The sequence below is a fragment of the Ovis canadensis genome, chromosome 1 (assembly GCF_042477335.2).
Source record: "Ovis canadensis isolate MfBH-ARS-UI-01 breed Bighorn chromosome 1, ARS-UI_OviCan_v2, whole genome shotgun sequence".
Classification (NCBI taxonomy): Eukaryota; Metazoa; Chordata; class Mammalia; order Artiodactyla; family Bovidae; genus Ovis; species Ovis canadensis.
In genome coordinates, this window is record NC_091245.1 from 76,870,633 (window position 1) to 76,888,535 (window position 17,903).

The following is a 17,903-nucleotide window of genomic DNA, read 5'->3' on the forward strand; positions in this document are numbered from 1 at the left end:
TGGCCCTCCTTTCAGTCCAAGGGACTCTCAAGAATCTTCTCCAACACCACAGTTCAAAACCATCAGTTTTTTGGCTCTCAGCTTTCTTTATAGTCCAACACTCACATCCATACATGACCACTGGAAAAACTATAGCATTGACTAGACAGACCTTTGTTGGCAAAGTATTGTCTCTGCTTTTTAATATGCTGTCTAGGTTGGCCATAACTTTCCTTCCAAGGAGTAAGCATCTTTTAATTTCATGGCTGCAATCTCCATCCGCAGTGATTTTGAAGCCCAGAAAAAAGTCAGCCACCCTTTCCCTATCTATTTGCCATAAAGTGATGGGACTGGATGCCATGATCTTAGTTTTCTGAATGTTGAGCTTTAAGCCAACTTTTTCACTCTCCTCTTTCATTTCTTCAAGAGGCTCTTTAGTTCCTTTTGACTTTCTGCCATAAGGGTGGTGTCATCTGAATATCCAAGGTTATTGATATTTCTCCCGGCAATCTTGATTCCAGCTTATGCTTCTTCCAGCCCAGCGTTTCTCATGATGTACTGTGCATAGAAGTTATATAAGTAGGGTGACAATATGCAGCCTTGACGTACTCCTTTTCTATTTGGAACCAGTCTGTTGATCCATGTACAGTTCTAACTGTTGTTTCCTGACCTGCATACAGATTCCTCAAGAGGCAGGTCAGGTGGTCTGGTATTCCCAAATTCTTTCAGATTTTTCCCAAGTTTATTGTGATCCACACAGTCAAAGCCTTTGGCACAGTCAATAAAGCAGAAATAGATGTTTTTCTGGAACTCTCTTGCTTTTTCCATGATCCAATGGATGTTGGCAATTTGATCTCTGGTTTCTCTGCCTTTTCTAAAACCAACTTGTACATCTGGAAATTCATGGTTCACATATTGCTGAAGCCTGGCTTGGAGAATTTTAAGTATTACTTTACTAGCGTGTGAGATGAGTGCAATTGTGCAGTAGTTTGAACATTCTTTGGCATTGCCTTTCTTTGGGATTGGAATGAAAACTGACCTTTTCCAGTCCTGTGGCCACTAGTGCATTTTCCAAATTTGCTGACATATTGAGTGCAGCACTTTCACAGCATCATCTTTCAGGATTTGAAAGAGCTCAACTGGAATTACATCACCTCCATTAGCTTTGTTTATAGTGATGTTTCCTAAGGCCCACTTGACTTCACATTCCAGGATGTCTGGCTCTAGATGAGTGATCACACCATCGTGATTAGCCGGGTTGTGAAGATCTTTTTTGTACAGTTCTTCTGTGTATTCTTGCTACCTCTTCTTAATACCTCTTGCTTCTGTTAGGTCCATACCATTTCTGTCCTTTATCGAGCTCATCTTTGCCTGAAATGTTCCCTTGGTATCTCTAATTTTCTTGAAGAGATCTCTAGTCTTTCCCATTCTATTGTTTTCCTCTATTTCTTTGCATTGATCGCTGAGGAAGGCTTTCTTATCTCTCCCTGCTATTCTTTGGAATTCTGCATTCAAAAGGATATATCTTTCCTTTTCTCCTTTGCTTTTCACTTCCCTTCTTTTCACAGCTATTTGTGTGGCTTCCCCAGACAGCCATTTTGTTTTTTGCATTTCTTCTTCTTGGGAATTGTCTTGATTCCTGTCTCCTGTACAATGTCCTGAACCTCCATCCATAGTTCATCAGGCACTCTGTCTATCAGATCTAGTCCCTTAAATCTATTTCTCACTTCCACTGTATAGTCATAAGGGATTTAATTTAGGACAGATTCTTAGAAAGGTTCAATCTTCCAAGACTGAACCAGGAAAAAATAGAAATTATGAACAACCTAATTACTAGCACTGAAATTGAAGCTGTGATCAAAAAACTCCCCAAAAACAAAAGCCCAGCACCAGGAGACTTCACAGAAGAATCTATCAAAAATTATAGATGAGCTAATTCCTATCCTTCTAAAACTCTTTCAGAAAATTGCAGAGGAAGAAACACCTCCAAACTCATTCTATGAGGCCATCATCACCTTGATGCCAAAACCAGACAAAGACAACACACAAAAAGAAAACTACAGGCCAATATCACTGATGAACATAGATGCAAAAATCCTCAACAAAATTTTAAAAAACACAATTCAGCAACACATCAAAAGGCTCACACACCATGATCAAGTTGGGTTTATCCCAAGAATGGAAGATTCTTCTCTAGAAACAAATCAATAAATGTGATACACCATATTAACAAATTGAAAGATAAAAACCATATGATAATCTCAAAAGATGCAGAAAAAGCCTTTGACAAAATTCAGCACCCATTTATGATTAAAACTCTTCAAAGAAAGCTCATAGAAGAAACCTACTTCAATCTAATAAAGACCATTTATGATAAGCCTACAGCAAACATTATTCTCAGTGGTGAAAAACTGAAAGCATTCTCCCTAAGATCAGGAGCAAGACAAGGGTTTCCACTTTCACCACTATTATTCAACATAGTTCTGGAAATCCTAACTATACCAAACAGAGAAGAAGAAAAAAATAAAACGAATCCAGATTGGAAAGAAGAAGTAAAGCTCTCACTGTTTGCAAATGACATGATATTGTACATAGAAAACCCTAAGATAGTATCAGAAAATTACTAGAGCTTATCAGTGAATTTAACAAAGTTGCAGGATACAAAATCAATGCATAAAAATCACTTGCATTTCTATATACTAACAATCAAAAATCAGGAAGAGAAATTAAGGAATCAATCCCATTCGCCACTGCAACAAAAAGAATTTGATATCTAGGAATAAACTTATCTGAGGATGTATAATCAGAAAAGCAAGAGGGTTCCAGGAAAACATCTATTTTCGGCTTTATTGACAATGCCAAAGCCTTTGACTGTGTGGATCACAAGAAACTGTGGAAAATTCTGAAAGAGATGGGAGTACCAGACCACCTGACCTGCCTCTTGAGAAACCTATATGCAGGTCAGGAAGCAACAGTTAGAACTGCACGTGGAACAACAGACTGGTTCCAAATAGGAAAAAGAGCGTCCAGGTTGCGTATTGTCACCCTGCTTATTTAACTTCTATGTAGAGTACATTATAAGAAATGCTGGGCTGGAAGAAGCACAAGCTGGAATCAAGATTGCCGGGAGAAATATCAATAACCTCAGATATGCAGATGACACCACCCTTATGGCAGAAAGTTAAGAGGAACTAAAGAGCCTCTTGATGAAAGTGAAAGAGGAGAATGAAAAAGTTGGTGTAAAGCTCAACATTCAGAAAACGAAGATCATGGCATCTGGTCCCATCACTACATGGGAAATAGATGGGGAAACAGTGCAAACAGTGTCAGATTTTATTTTGGGGGGCTTCAAAATCACTGCAGATGGTGATTGCAGCCATGAAATTAAAAGATGCTTACTCCTTGGAAGGAAAGTTATGACCAACCTAGAGAGCATATTGAAAAGCAGAGATATTATTTTGCCAACAAAGGTCCATCTAGTCAAGGCTATGGTTTTTCCAGTGGTCATGTATGTATGTGACAGTTGGACTGTGAAGAAAGCTGAGCTCCAAATAATTGATGCTTTTGAACTGTGGTGTTGGAGAAGACTCTTGAGAGTCCCTTGGACTACGAGATCCAACAAGTCCATCCTAAAGGAAATCAGCCTTGGGTGTTCTTTGGAAGGAATGATGCTAAAGCTGAAACTCCAGTACTTTGGACACCTGATGCAAAGAGCTGACTCATTGGAAAAGACTCTGATAATGGGAGGTATTGGGGGCAGGAGGAAAAGGGGACGACAGAAGATGAGATGGCTGGATGGCATCACTGACTCGATGGAGGTGAGTCTGAGTGAATTCCGGGAGTTGAGATGGACAGGGAGGCCTGGTGTGCTGCGATTCATGGGGTTGCAAAGAGTCAGACACGACTGAACGACTGAAGTGAACTGAACTGAAGGAGACAAAAGAACTGTACACAGAAAGTTATGACACTAATGAAAGAAATCAAAGACAACATTAACAGATGGAGAGATATTCCATATTCCTGTGTAGGAGGAATCAATATTGTGGAAATTACTATACTACCGAGTGCAGTCTACAGATTCAATGTGATCCCTATCAAAGTACCAACGATATTTTTCACAGAACTAGAAGAAAAAAATTCACAAATCATATGGAAACACAAAAGACCCCGAAGAGCCAAAGCAGTCTTGAGAAAGAATGGAGTGGGGAGGAATCAGCCTTCCTGACTTCAGATTATACTACAAAGTCATCAAGACAGTATGGCACAAAACAGAAATATAGACCAATGGAACAAGATGGTAAGCCCAGGAATAAACCCATGCACCTATAGGTAACTTATTTTTGACAAAGGAAGCAAGAATATACAATGATAAGAAGACAGCTTCTTCAATAAATGGTGCTGGGAAAACTGGACAGCTATATGTAAAAGAATGAAATTAGAACACTTACTAACACCACACACAAAGACAAACACAGAATGGATTAAAGACCTAAATGTAAGACCAAAAACTATAAAACTATATGTTTAGAGGAAAACATAGGCAGAACACTCAATGACATAAATCAAAGCAAGATCCTCTAGGACCCACCTCCTAGAGTAATGGAAATAAAACAGAAGTAAACAAGTGAGACCTGATTATACTTAAAAGCTTTTGCACAGCAAAGGAAACTATAAGGAAGGTGAAAAGACAAATCCTTAGAATGGGAGAAAATAATAGCAAATGAACAGCTAACAAAGGATTAATTTCCAAAATATATAAGCTGCTAATACATCTCAATGCCGGAAAAACTAACAACCCAATCAAAAAGTGGGAAAAAGACCTAAACAGACATTTCTCCAAAGAAGACATACAGATGGCTAACAAACACATGAAAAGGTCCTCAACATCACTCATTATTGCTGCTGTTGCTTCTGAGTCGCTTCAGTCGTGTCCGACTCTGTGCAACCCCATAGATGGCCGCCCACCAGGATCTCCCATCCCTGGGATTCTCCAGGCAAGAACACTAGAGTGGGTTGCCATTTCCTTCTCCAATGCATGAAAGTGAAATGTGACAGTGAAGTTGCTCAGTCGTGTCCAACTCTTAGCAACCTCATGGACTGCAGCCCACCAGGCTCCTCCATCTATGGGATTTTCCAGGCAAGAGTACTGGAGTGGGGTGCCATTGCCTTCTCTGTCACTCATTATTAGAGAAATGCAAGTCAAAACCACAATGAGATTTCACCTCACACAGGTCAGAATGGCCATCATCAAAAAGTCTACAAACAAATGCTGGAAAGGGTGTGGAGAAAAGGGAATGCTTTTGTACTGTTGGTGGGAATGTAAATTGATACAGCCCCTATGGAAGATGGTATGGAGATTCCTTAAGAAGCTAGGAATAAAATTACCATATGACCCAGCAATCCCACTCCTACGCATGTACCCTGAGGAGACAAAAATTGAAAAAGACACATGTATCCCATTGTTCATTGCAGCACTATTTGCAAAGCTACGACATGGAAGCAACCTAGATGTCCATTGACAGATAAATGGATAAACAAGATTTGGTATATATACAGAAGGGAATATTACTTAGCCATAAAAAGGAATACATTTGAGTCAGTTCTGATGAGGTAGATGAACGTAAAACCCATTATACAAAAGAGTGAAATGAGTCAGAAAGAGAAAGATAAATATCATATTCTAATGCACGTATGCAGACTCTAGAAAAATGGTACTGAAGAATTTGTTTACAGGGCAGCAATGGAGAAACAGACACAAGGAAATAGACTTATGGACATGGGGAGAGGCGAGGAGAAGGTGAGATGTATGGAAAGAGTAACATGGAAACTTACGTTACCATATTAAAATAGGTAGCCAATGGCAATTTGCTGTGTGTCTCAGGAAACTCAAACAGGGGCTCTGTATCAACCTAGAGGGGTGGGATAGGGAGGAAGATGGGAGGGAGGTTCAAATGGAGGGATATATGTATACCTATGGCTGATTCATGTTGAGGTTTGACAGAACACATCAAAAGCTTTAAAGCAATTATCCTTCAATTTAAAAAAAGAAAAAAACGTACAAAATTTCTTATCAACATATTAGTAAATTAAGTCCAACCATATTTATAAGAGGTAATAAATCACAAAAAAGTGAGATTGAGTGCCTTAATTTCAAGAACATAAGATTAGACTACATTAAAACACCAAAGAGTATGTTTCATCATATTAACAGAATAAGAAACATAATCATTTCAATAGATGCAGAAAAATAATTTTGAAAACTTCATAACCTTTTCATTATATTTAAAACATTCTCAGCAAGCTAGGACTAGAAAGGAATTTTCTTAATATGATAAAGGACATCTATGAAAACTCTACAACTAATATTATACTACTTAATTGAGAATTATAAAAATTTTTTCCCTTCAAAATTGAGAAAAAAAAAAGTATACTGAGAATCCTAGCCAACAAAAAGCCACAAAAAAGAAATGCAATACAAAATATTAGAAATGAATAAGTAACACAATTTTTGTTTTCAGGCAGTGTGATTGTTTACATAGATAATCCTAAATAGCATCATCCTAAAAGATGATGTTGTGAAAGTGCTGCAATCAATATGCCAGCAAATTTGGAAAATAGCACTGGCCACAGGACTGTAAAAGGTCAGTTTTCATCCTAATCTCAAAGAAAGGCAATGCCAAATAATGTTCAAACTACTGCACAACTGCATTCATCTCACACACTAGTAAAGTAATGCTCAGAATTCTCCAAGATAGGCTTCAACAGTATGTGAACTGAGACCATCCAGATGTTCAAGCTGAATTTAGAAAAGGCAGAACCAGAGATCAAATTGCCAACATCCATTGGCTCATAGGAAAAGCAAGAGAATTCCAGAAAGAAACATCTGCTTCATTGACTATGCTTAAGTTTTTGACTGTGTGGATCACAGCAAACTGTGGGAAATTCTTCAAGAGATGGGAATACCAGACCACCTTACCTGTCTCCTGAGAAATCTACATACTGGTCAAGAAGCAACAGTTAGAATCAGACATGGAATAATGGTCTGGTGCCACACTGGGAAAGAAGTGCATCAAGGCTGTATATTGAGTGACAAGCAAAATATTTTAATTCAAATTTCTAAAAGTTATGTGAATATAAAGTCCAAGAAAAAAAAGCAAGATATAATGAAAAAAAATTTAATGTATCTCACCTACTGTCTTTATACATCTTTGTGCTAGTGCTAAGCCTCTTCAGTAGTGTCTAACTTTTTGCAACTCCCTGGACTGCAGCCTGCCAGGCTCCTTTGTCCATAAGATTCTCCTGGGAAGCATACTGGAGTAGGTTGCCATTTCCTTCTCCAGGGGATCTCCACAACCCAGGGATCGAACCCAGGTCTTTTATGTCTCCTGCGTTGGCAGACAGGTTGTTTATCACCAATGCGACCTGGAAAGCCCTTATATCTTCGTGAAGTCACTGAAGTCACTCAGTTGTGTCCGACTCTTTGTGACCCCATGGACTGTAGCCTACCATGCTGCTCTGTCCATGGGATTTTCCAGGCAAGAGTACTGGAGTGGGTTGCCATTTCCTTCTCCAAGGGAATATCTTTGTAAACTGCCTTTAATTTTTTCAGGAAAAGATGTTTTCCGGTTACAAGTGCTACATAACCAATTATACTGAACATTTCTATATTAAAACAATCATTTTCGTTTTGGTCATAATTTCGTGGGTCATGAATTTGAGGATTCATCAGGGCAGTTCTTGTGTGGGGTGTCTGATGTGGGTGCATCCAGATGTGGGCTGTAATTGCAGTCATCTGAGGGACTACCTGTGCTTGGTGTCCAATGTGGTTCACTAATAAGAAAATGACTTGCTGGCTGTTTGCTGGGACTTCACTGGAACTTCACAGTGAGAATCTATAATGGCCTCTCCAGCATGGTGGTCTAACAGTAATAGGACTTCTTAAATGGGTGCTCAAATCTCCAAGCATGACTGTACCAGTGAACACAACAGAAGCTCTGTCACATTTTCTGATTTAGCCTTGGATGTCATGCAGTCACTTCTGCATTCTATTAGTTACAAATGAGGCAGAAGCTTAGCCAGATTCAAGGAGAGAAGACATAAGAGCACAGTTCTTCTTAGGAGTTGTGTTAAAGAATTTCCATTCATTAAAAAAAAAAAGCCACAGATAAAGAGAAAGTAAATGAATAAAAGAAATTTATTGTTTTGTTTTGACTTGAATTGTTGAGATCCATAGAGATCCAGCACATTGTAGGCTGAGTAGTCAATAATTTGAGAGGTATAAATTTCACCTAAAAGTTGAGATCAATGTTGTTGTACTCTTACAATCTCTCTTAATATTTTCACCTAATAAGGACAGTGTTCATAATTAATTCAGTAGCTGGAGATAGGTGGTTAGGATTTCAGAGGAATTAATATAAATGTGTCCTTTTGGTTCAACATTTTCTCAGGGATGGAAGAATAAACTACTTGTTAGTTCATCTACATTGGAGCAGAGTTAGGTGAAAATATAGAGCTATCATTCTGTGTCGTGCTGTACTAAGTTGCTTCATTAATATCCGACTCTTTGCTATGCTATGCACTGTAGCCCACCAGGTTCATCTGTCCATGGGATTCTCCAGGCAAGAATACTGGAGTATCTTCTCTCCTTGAATCTGGGTAAGCTTGTGCCTCATTTGTAACTAATAGAATGCAGAAGTGACTGTGTGACATCCAAGGCTAAATCAGAAAATGTGACACAGCTTCTGTTGTATTCACTGGTACAGTCAAGCTTGGGGATTTGAACAGCCACAAAATAAGTCCTATTATTGTTAGACCGCTAAGCTGGAGGAGCCATTCTAGGCTCTTTGGTTGACAGCCTAGTGAAGTTCCAGCAAATAGCCAGGTGGAACAGTGGTAAACAATCTGCCTGCCAAAGCAGGAGACACAAGAGATGTGGGTTCAATCTCTGGATTGAGGAGGGCATGACAACCCACTCCAGTATTCTTATCTGGGCAATCTCATGAACAGAGGAGCCTTGCAGGTCATGGGGTTGCAAAAACTAGGACACTATAGCGCGACGGAGCCCATGCACATGCAGTCAAGCAGAGGAGAAAAAAATTGAACTCTCTGAAACCTTTGCAAATTTGTTTTCTATCTGCAAAATTCATTTCATCTTATAACAGAGCACGGGCTGAGTGCCAGCAGAAACAATGAAAGCTACAGATGTGTAGTTTTCATTCAGTTTACTTCAGCCTCTTGAAACATGTTGAACTAGGAAAGGAGAGGTGGGATCCATAAACTTAGTCTTTACCTTGAACTTCACCATTTATTTTGGAATGAGGACTGGGAAAATGCTTATTTAAGACTATCTAGATTCCTCCATTCAAGCTAAATTTTGTAATAAAATAGCAATTTATTTGTTCAGTTCTCTTGGCTCTGACATAACAATGCATTGGGTAAATATGAAACCATATTACTCTATCATGCAAGAAAAAATTTATATATCCTCAAATGGTTCTCAGAGTCATTTTTCAAACAGGTCTCCTAATTTAGTTGGAAACTAATGGCTTATCCCCAGGAAATATGTATGAAAACTGTTATTTTATGATTGTGTGCAATAGTAAATGAGATGTTATATAAGCAATCAATCAACTCTGTAAAGTATCATCTGTTCTCTGTAATAAATAGTTTCCTCTCAACATTTGGTTAATTTTTCTTGCTCTGAACTAAAAAGTCTTGTTTGAATCCAAACCACAGTGATAGAGCCACATACCTAACTGTTTTTGAGGTTGTGTTTCAGGGACCATATACTTTTATAAAAGGGATGAAGTTGGGTTATTTGTAGAGACTGTCATACAGTAAGTCAGAAAAAGAAAGCAAATACCCTATATTAACACATATATGTCTGTGGAATCTAGAAACATGGGTCAGTTAGTTCAGTTCAGTTCAGTCGCTCAGTCGTGTCTGACTCTTTGCGACCCCGTGAATCGCAGCACGCCAGGCCTCCCTGTCCATCACCAACTTTCGGAGTTCACTCAGACTCACATCCATCGAGTCAGTGATGCCATCCAGCCATCTCATCCTCTGTCGTCCCCTTCTCCTCCTGCCCCCAATCCCTCCCAGCATCAGAGTCTTTTCCAGTGAGTCAACTCTTTGCATGAGGTGGCCAAAGTACTGGAGTTTCAGCTTCAGCATAATTCCTTCCAAAGAACACCCAGGGCTGATCTCCTTCAGAATGGACTGGTTGGCTCTCCTTGCAATCCAAGGGACTCTCAAGAGTCTTCTCCAACACCACAGTTCAAAAGCATCGATTCTTCAGCGCTCAGCCTTCTTCACAGTCCAACTCTCACATCCATACATGACCACTAGAAAAATGGCTCAGATGACCCTATTTGCAGGGCTGGAATAGAGAACAGACATCTGGATGTGGATGGCAAGGAAGAAGGGGATGGAATGAATTGTTACACTGCTACATGTAAAATAGGGCTTCCCTGGTGGCTCAGTGGTAGAGAACCTGCTTGGCAATGCAGGAGATGCAGGTTTTATCCTTGGATGGGGACTATACCTGGAGAAGGGCACAGGAACCCACTTCAGTATTCTTGCCTGGAGAATTCCAAAGACAGAGGAGCCTGGCGGGCTACAGTCCATACAGTAACTAAGAGTCAGACATGACTGATGCAACATAGGTCACACACATCTGTAAAATAGACAGCTAGTGGGAACCTCCTGTATAGCACAGGGACCTCAGCCTAGTGCTTTGTTATGACCTATATGGGTAGGACATGGGAGTGGGAGGGTGGTCCAAGAGAGAGGTGATATATGTATATATATAGCTGATTCCCTTCATTGTATGGTAGAAACTAACAACTTTATAAAACAACTATATCCCAATTTTTTTTAAAGGCCCTGCTTCAGTGATTGCTTTGCTACAAGCTTATAGTTATTTTCTTTCAGTTCTGGACTATAAATATGGCATCTCTGGGAAGCCTCAGATGGCTGTACCAAACCTAGCCTGAAAGAGGTGGCCCTTCCCTCTTTATATCATTGAACTGGAAACCCTAGCACTAGAATAATGAAATACAGAGCCTCAGAATACTGGAGCAAAATAAAGATTAGAGTAATTCGACTTAAAGCTTTTGTTTTACCTCTCCAGTCGTGGAGTCCAAGAGTGCATAACTGCTTTTTCCTAAAGTCACCTGTTGTATATCTTCAGATCAGCAGTGAATCCCTTCTCCGTTGAACTCTTCTGTTATCATATAAAGATTAAAGCAATGAGGTAAGTCAGTTCTATAAAGTGGGATGACCGTGAGCTATTAGACTCATTTTTTGGTATTACTTTTGATCAGTAACCCCCAGGAATGAAATATGTTGAATATTTGGAACTCTTGGGATAAATGACTGGTTAAAGCACTCCTCATTGTGATAATGACTTTTGTATGTTTTTTATCTCCTTTTACTCCTGGACAGAGGAATCATTCTCAGACCTTAAGTTTTCATCCTTGTCATGTATAATGTATCACATAGATGTTCCCTGTTGATAACAGGTCGTCTTCTTCCTGCCATGGGTATGATTTGTTGTTGCTGTTGAGCCACTAAGTCTTGTCCAACTCTTTTGTGACCCGATGGACTGTAGCTCACCAGGCTCCTCTGTCCATCAGATTTAACAGGAAAGATTACTAGAGTGAGTTGCCATTTCCTTCTCCACTGGACCTTCCTGACCCAGGGATTGAACCCATGTCTCCTGCATTGGCAAATGGATTCTCTACCGCTGAGCCACCAGGAAAGCCCCTGGATATGGTAGACGTCCACTAAATGTCTGGGCCCATTTAGGTAGGCTCCTGCTGTATTGCCTGAATCTGTATCTTCCTAAATACATAAGCCTTTAGTTGCATCAGAGACAAAGAGCATTAAATAAATTGAATTATGTCTTTTGACCTAACAAATAGAAGAGCTAGCCATTTGATGTAACTTATAAACTATTATCTCCAATTAGCAACTCTCTCATTATAATTATTTTTATATGTTAACTCTCATGTATTACTAGCTACCTTTTTGTACTAAATTATAGTGCTCATATTTTTATTTGGTGAACTTTAATGGAATATTTGGACAGCTTAAGAATGTGATTTAATATGGCATATACTAAGGAGGACTACCATTAAATAAGAAAGTGTTTTGTAAAGCAGAAGTAGGACACAGAAATTTCACATGCTTTTTGATTAAAATTTGACCCTAAGCTTTAATATTTGCTGATAAAATTACAGACATCTTTGTTTTAATCATTACTCAAAAATATAATGATTTAGAGAATATAAGTGAGAAAGCACTTCAGCCACAGCAAGTGTATGCCATAATGTGATTTCATCACTTGTTAAGGATATTTGAAAAGAAACAACTTTATGCTGTTAAACCATGCAATTTAAAAAGTTTCCTCATGAAATAAGAGTAAACTCTATACTTCTGCTGTGACATCATTTTAGTAAGATAATGTAATGAATTATTTTCAAATTGAATCCAAGTCTAAGTCCTAGCATTTTAAAGTTACTCCCTTTAAAACGGAAGAGCTGGCTCACAGATAAATTAATGCTGGTCGGTGCACATTTCCCTTTGGCTAACCTTTTTTTTTTTTTTTTTTGCCTTTTCTCCCTGAGACCAGCCATAAGCCATTTGCTTGGGTTTATTAGGTCTTAGAAACGCTTTAACAATCTGGAAGCTTTCTAACATATCTGCACACCATGCACTGCATCTCAATGAATGGCATTCTCAGCATTAGAATTTGGAATCTCTTACTGTGCAACAGCAAACTGTATAGTAATCCTGCTGACCTAGCTAGTTTGGGGAAAAGGTCTTCTGAAAAGCCAAGTGCTGCTAACTGAAAGCTACCTTTGTTTTATCGAGCTTCTGTTAAGCAAGATAGGGCTTCCCTGAAGGCTCAGCGGGTAAAGAGTCCACCTGCAATGCAAGAGACACAGGAGACATGGGTTCGGTCCTTAGGAAGATCCCCTGGAGGAGAGCATAGGAAACCCACTCCAGTATTTTTGCCTGGAGAATGCCCATGGACTATGGAGCCGGGAAGGCTACAGTCCAAAGGTCACAAAGAGTCAGACCCGACTGAGGAACTAAGCATGCATGCACATATTAAGTAATCTAATGAAAATCAGAAAACTCAATCATACTTCATAAAAATCAGACCCAACACATATAGGGATTCATATATATTGTTCAAGAATAGTCACACAGAGTAATTATATTCAGTCTTATTTACTGAATGAGCAGGAGGGAGCAGAAATAAAATTATGTCAAAACACTTCAACCTATAAGTGTACATTCTTTCTTTAGAATATTGCTTTGGAATCCTATAATTTTAATTACATGCCTGAAATAGGTTTTACTGATATTCTTTTCACTTTTATTTCTCTTCTGCCTCTATCACCAAGTAGGATTTTCTTCTGTTGATTATACAACAAACAGTGGATTTGAAAGTAGCTTGGGGTTTCCCTGGTAGCTCAGCTGGTAAAAAAAAATCTGCCTGCAATGCAGGAGACCCTGGTTCAGTTCCTGGGTTGGGAAGATGCCCTGGAGAAGGGATAGGCTACCCACTCCAGTATTCTTGGGCTTCCCTTGTGGCTGAGCTGGTAAAGAATCCACCTGTAATGCGGGACACCTGGGTTGGATCCCTGGGTTGGGAAGATCCCCTGGAGAAGGGATAGGCTGCCCACTCCAGTATTCTGGCCTGGAGAATTCCATGGACTGTATAGTCCATGGTGTCCCAAAGAGTCAGACACGCCTGAGTGACTTTCACTTCACTTCACTTTGGAACTCCCAGACTTCTAAGTGGAGCCTTGAGAATGGCTGGTTTCACACCAGACTATACTCTACACTTTTTCCCCATCCTGGGCTCACTCCATTTTGTCACTATGTATAGCTATAACTCTGTGACAGATATAGTTAAGCTCAATCTTCTATTTTCATAGCATGAGCTGTTGCTGGGAGCTTTACAGAGCCAGAGACAACATTTCCTAGACATTTTGCATCCAGGTGAAACGATTTTCATCTATGGAACTGGAACTGAAGTAGGGTGATCACTTTTGGACCTGGGTTTTTAAAAAGCAATTATACTTTCTTCAATGTTTCTGACACTGTCTCCCTTTCCCCTTCTGCTGGCTGCAAGCAGATGACACAGAAGTCCCAAAGGAATCCAGAGCCACAGAAGAACAGGCAGAAGAACCTGTTTCTCTGAATCACTGTATGAAGGAATGTCACACCTGCCAAACCAGAATTGCCAACTTGAACTTTTGCATGAGTAGGAAAAGAATTTCTTCTGGGATTAATCATGGAAACTTGGTGATTTATTTGTTACAGCAGCTAATAGTTCCTAACCATAATAGTTTTGTATGCTTTTATGAATGTACTAAAAAATAAAACTGAATTGTTGATTTTTGAAACTTATATTCCCACTCAGAGACTGGTACAGTGTTCTTATACTCAATGGGTAACAATAATGAACTGCTCCATGTATGCAAAGAAATGGCATAGCTTGCTCAATCTCACACAGTTAGTAAAAGTTTAAGCCCCGTAATAACTAATTTTGAAACATTTTTTACACTAAGCTGTTATCCTTGCAAATTTAATTTAGAGAGTGCTTTCTCTGGGCCATCTTTGTATTTTGTACGACTAGACTATCTCAAGGAGTCCTTCAATAAGCATATGTGAAAGGTAATAATAGAATAGCCAAAACTATTTTATAGCTTTTGTACACTTAAGCAATTTTCCAGCACTTCTCCTGTGCATTTTTTTATATGTGAAATCCAAAGAAAGTAAGTTTATTTACTAATTTACAGAGTAGTTAGGTAGCCAAATGCTGATACAAACAACCAAAGAACTTAAGCAATCTATAATAAATATTAAAATTGAGAAAATCTGTAACTTGGATATGCAAGACAACTGTTAGAAAGAAGTTCCATTAGTTTACTAGGGTTTAAACAATGGGGTGGCTTGAATTCCTTAAATATCTTGTCTCACTTCTAGAGACTATAAATCTGAGGTTAAGGTGTGAGCATGGTAGGTTCCTTCTCAGAGTTGTGAGAATCAGTTCCATGCCTCTCACTCAGGTGCTGGTGGTTGGCTGGCAATGTTAGACTTGTCTTGGCTCATAGAAGCATCACCTTAGTCTCTGCTTTTGCCTTCACATGGTGTTATTCCTATGTGCATATCTATCTCCTAATTTCCTCTTTTTATAAGGACTTTAATCATATGACCTCATTTTAACTTGATCAATTTTTTATTTTTTTATTTTTTTTTAAATTTTAATATCTTTAATTCTTACATGCGTTCCCAAACATGAACCCCCCTCCCACCTCCCTCCCCATAACATCTCTTTGGGTCATCCCCATGCACCAGCCCCAAGCATGCTGCATCCTGCGTCAGACATAGACTGGCGATTCAATTCTTACATGATAGTATACATGTTAGAATGTCATTCTCCCAAATCATCCCACCCTCTCCCTCTCCCTCTGAGTCCAAAAGTCCGTTATACACATCTGTGTCTCTTTCCTTGTCTTGCATACAGGGTCGTCATTGCCATCTTCCTAAATTCCATATATATGTGTTAGTATACTGTATTGGTGTTTTTCTTTCTGGCTTACTTCACTCTGTATAATCGGCTCCAGTTTCATCCATCTCATCAGAACTGATTCAAATGAATTCTTTTTAACTGCTGAGTAATACTCCATTGTGTATATGTACCACAGCTTTCTTATCCATTCATCTGCTGATGGACATCTAGGTTGTTTCCATGCCCTGGCTATTATAAACAGTGCTGCGATGAACATTGGGGTACATGTGTCTCTTTCAATTCTGGTTTCCTCGGTGTGTATGCCCAGCAGAGGGATTGCTGGGTCATAAGGTAGTTCTATTTGCAATTTTTTAAGGAATCTCCACACTGTTCTCCATAGTGGCTGTACTAGTTTGCATTCCCACCAACAGTGTAGGAGGGTTCCCTTTTCTCCACACCCTCTCCAGCATTTATTGCTTGCAGATTTTTGGATCGCAGCCATTCTGACTGGTGTGAAGTGGTACCTCATTGTGGTTTTGATTTGCATTTCTCTGATAATGAGTGATGTTGAGCATCTTTTCATGTGTTTGTTAGCCATCCGTATGTCTTCTTTGGAGAAATGTCTATTTAGTTCTTTGGCCCATTTTTTGATTGGGTCATTTATTTTCCTGGAATTGAGCTGCAGAAGTTGCTTGTATATTTTTGAGATTAGTTGTTTGTCAGTTGCTTCATTTGCTATTATTTTCTCCCATTCAGAAGGCTGTCTTTTCACCTTGCTTATATTTTCCTTTGTTGTGCAGAAGCTTAAAAATATGGAACGCTTCACGAATTTGCGTGTCATCCTTGCGCAGGGGCCATGCTAATCTTCTCTGTATCGTTCCAATTTTAGTATATGTGCTGCCGAAGCGAGCACTTGATCAATTTTTTAAAGACCGTATGTCCAAATAAGTCACATTCTGAGGAATGAGGGGTTAGGACTTCAACATATGGGTTTTGAGGGGACATATTTCAAACTGTCCAAAAAGATATCTATGCATTTACTTAATAAGCACATGACTACTAAATATCTCCTGGGTGCCAATCACTGTTTCGGGTGGGAGGAGAGTAAGGAATAAATGCGACAAATAAAGTCCCTACTTTCATGATATGTTTTCTCGCTGGTACTTGCCTAGCCCAAGGTTCTTTCTGCTATATTTCACTGGACTCCTTATGAATTTTCTAAACAAATTAATTTAACATTTTAATCCCGTATATTAAGTAGCTAAACTAATACATATATCTTTCATTTTTCAAACCCTGTGCAAGAAGTAAACACTTCAGCTGTATTTAATAAATGAATACCACCTGGGGATAAAGTTTGGATGTTAGAAAAACTACTGATTTTTTTTAGGTCCCCAGCATGACCTTCAGTGAATTAATTCTGACTGTGTGTTAAATGACATAACATACAACATTGTAAGCAAATTAATTGCTATTCAGCATAACATTGCTTTGCTCTAATTTTGTATTTCTAAGCTATTAAAATTTAGACACTCCAGGCCCGATACTTCCTAAGCTAAGCAATTTGCAAAATGGTGTACTAACAAATGTTCTTACCACATCTGCTCTTTTCAGTGCAGGGAAACTGGCAGGATTCAGGGAAAGAGATCCTTATGGGCAAGAGCTAACAGGAATCAATGCACAGTCAGTCTGAAATGATAAATGTATTTTAGGAGTTCTCCTAGAAGAAATTAGGCAACAGTCCTTTGAGATGTGAAGCACACGAATCAACCTTATGATATCCAAGAGTTCTGCCAATTTCTTGAGAAAAAAAATAATTAGAAAAGAAAAAATGATCCTTCTACTCAGATGGCCTCTTGGACTAATGAGACTCAACACAGTGCTGTTGGTATCTGGGTAGCATCTGTTGAGTAGCAGGTGTGTTACACAATGTTGGGAAGCGGGGACAGATCAGTTCTGCTGAACTGGAACACTCTTGGGAACCGGTTCCCAGCTCACGTTGGTTCTTCTTTTTGGAACATCATCCGCTATCCCCATCTCCCATTTTCCATGCTAGTTTTCTCAGCTACAGTTGGCAAATATGAGTTACCACCACTGAGAAATTCTTCTCAATGTCACCAACTTCATATTAGTGTCCTCTGCTCCCTGCCCACACCCCCTGACACAGTACTTACCCCTATAACAGTTCCCACTGGTTTAAGAATAAATGCCAACCCACTAACATGTCTCTTCTACTACATAATGAACTTTCTGAGGTTAAAGATTACATTGTTTTCTTTGTTGTAGACCTGATGTCTGAAACATACAGTGCTCAACATGTATTTGTCAAAAGAAAAGGTCAGAATGATAAATATTTTATCCAGTTATTTTTCTAAACATATTATTTAAGTTA

At 39.0% G+C, this 17,903-nt stretch overlaps 1 non-coding gene across 1 annotated transcript; it reads right to left on the reverse strand.

Annotated features, from left to right (window-relative positions):
• Nucleotides 1-16,317: 16,317 nt before the first annotated feature.
• LOC138431117 (U6 spliceosomal RNA) lies at nucleotides 16,318-16,424 on the reverse strand. Its single transcript, XR_011253536.1, has one exon. It is a non-coding gene; the product is annotated as a U6 spliceosomal RNA (small nuclear RNA).
• Nucleotides 16,425-17,903: the final 1,479 nt, after the last annotated feature.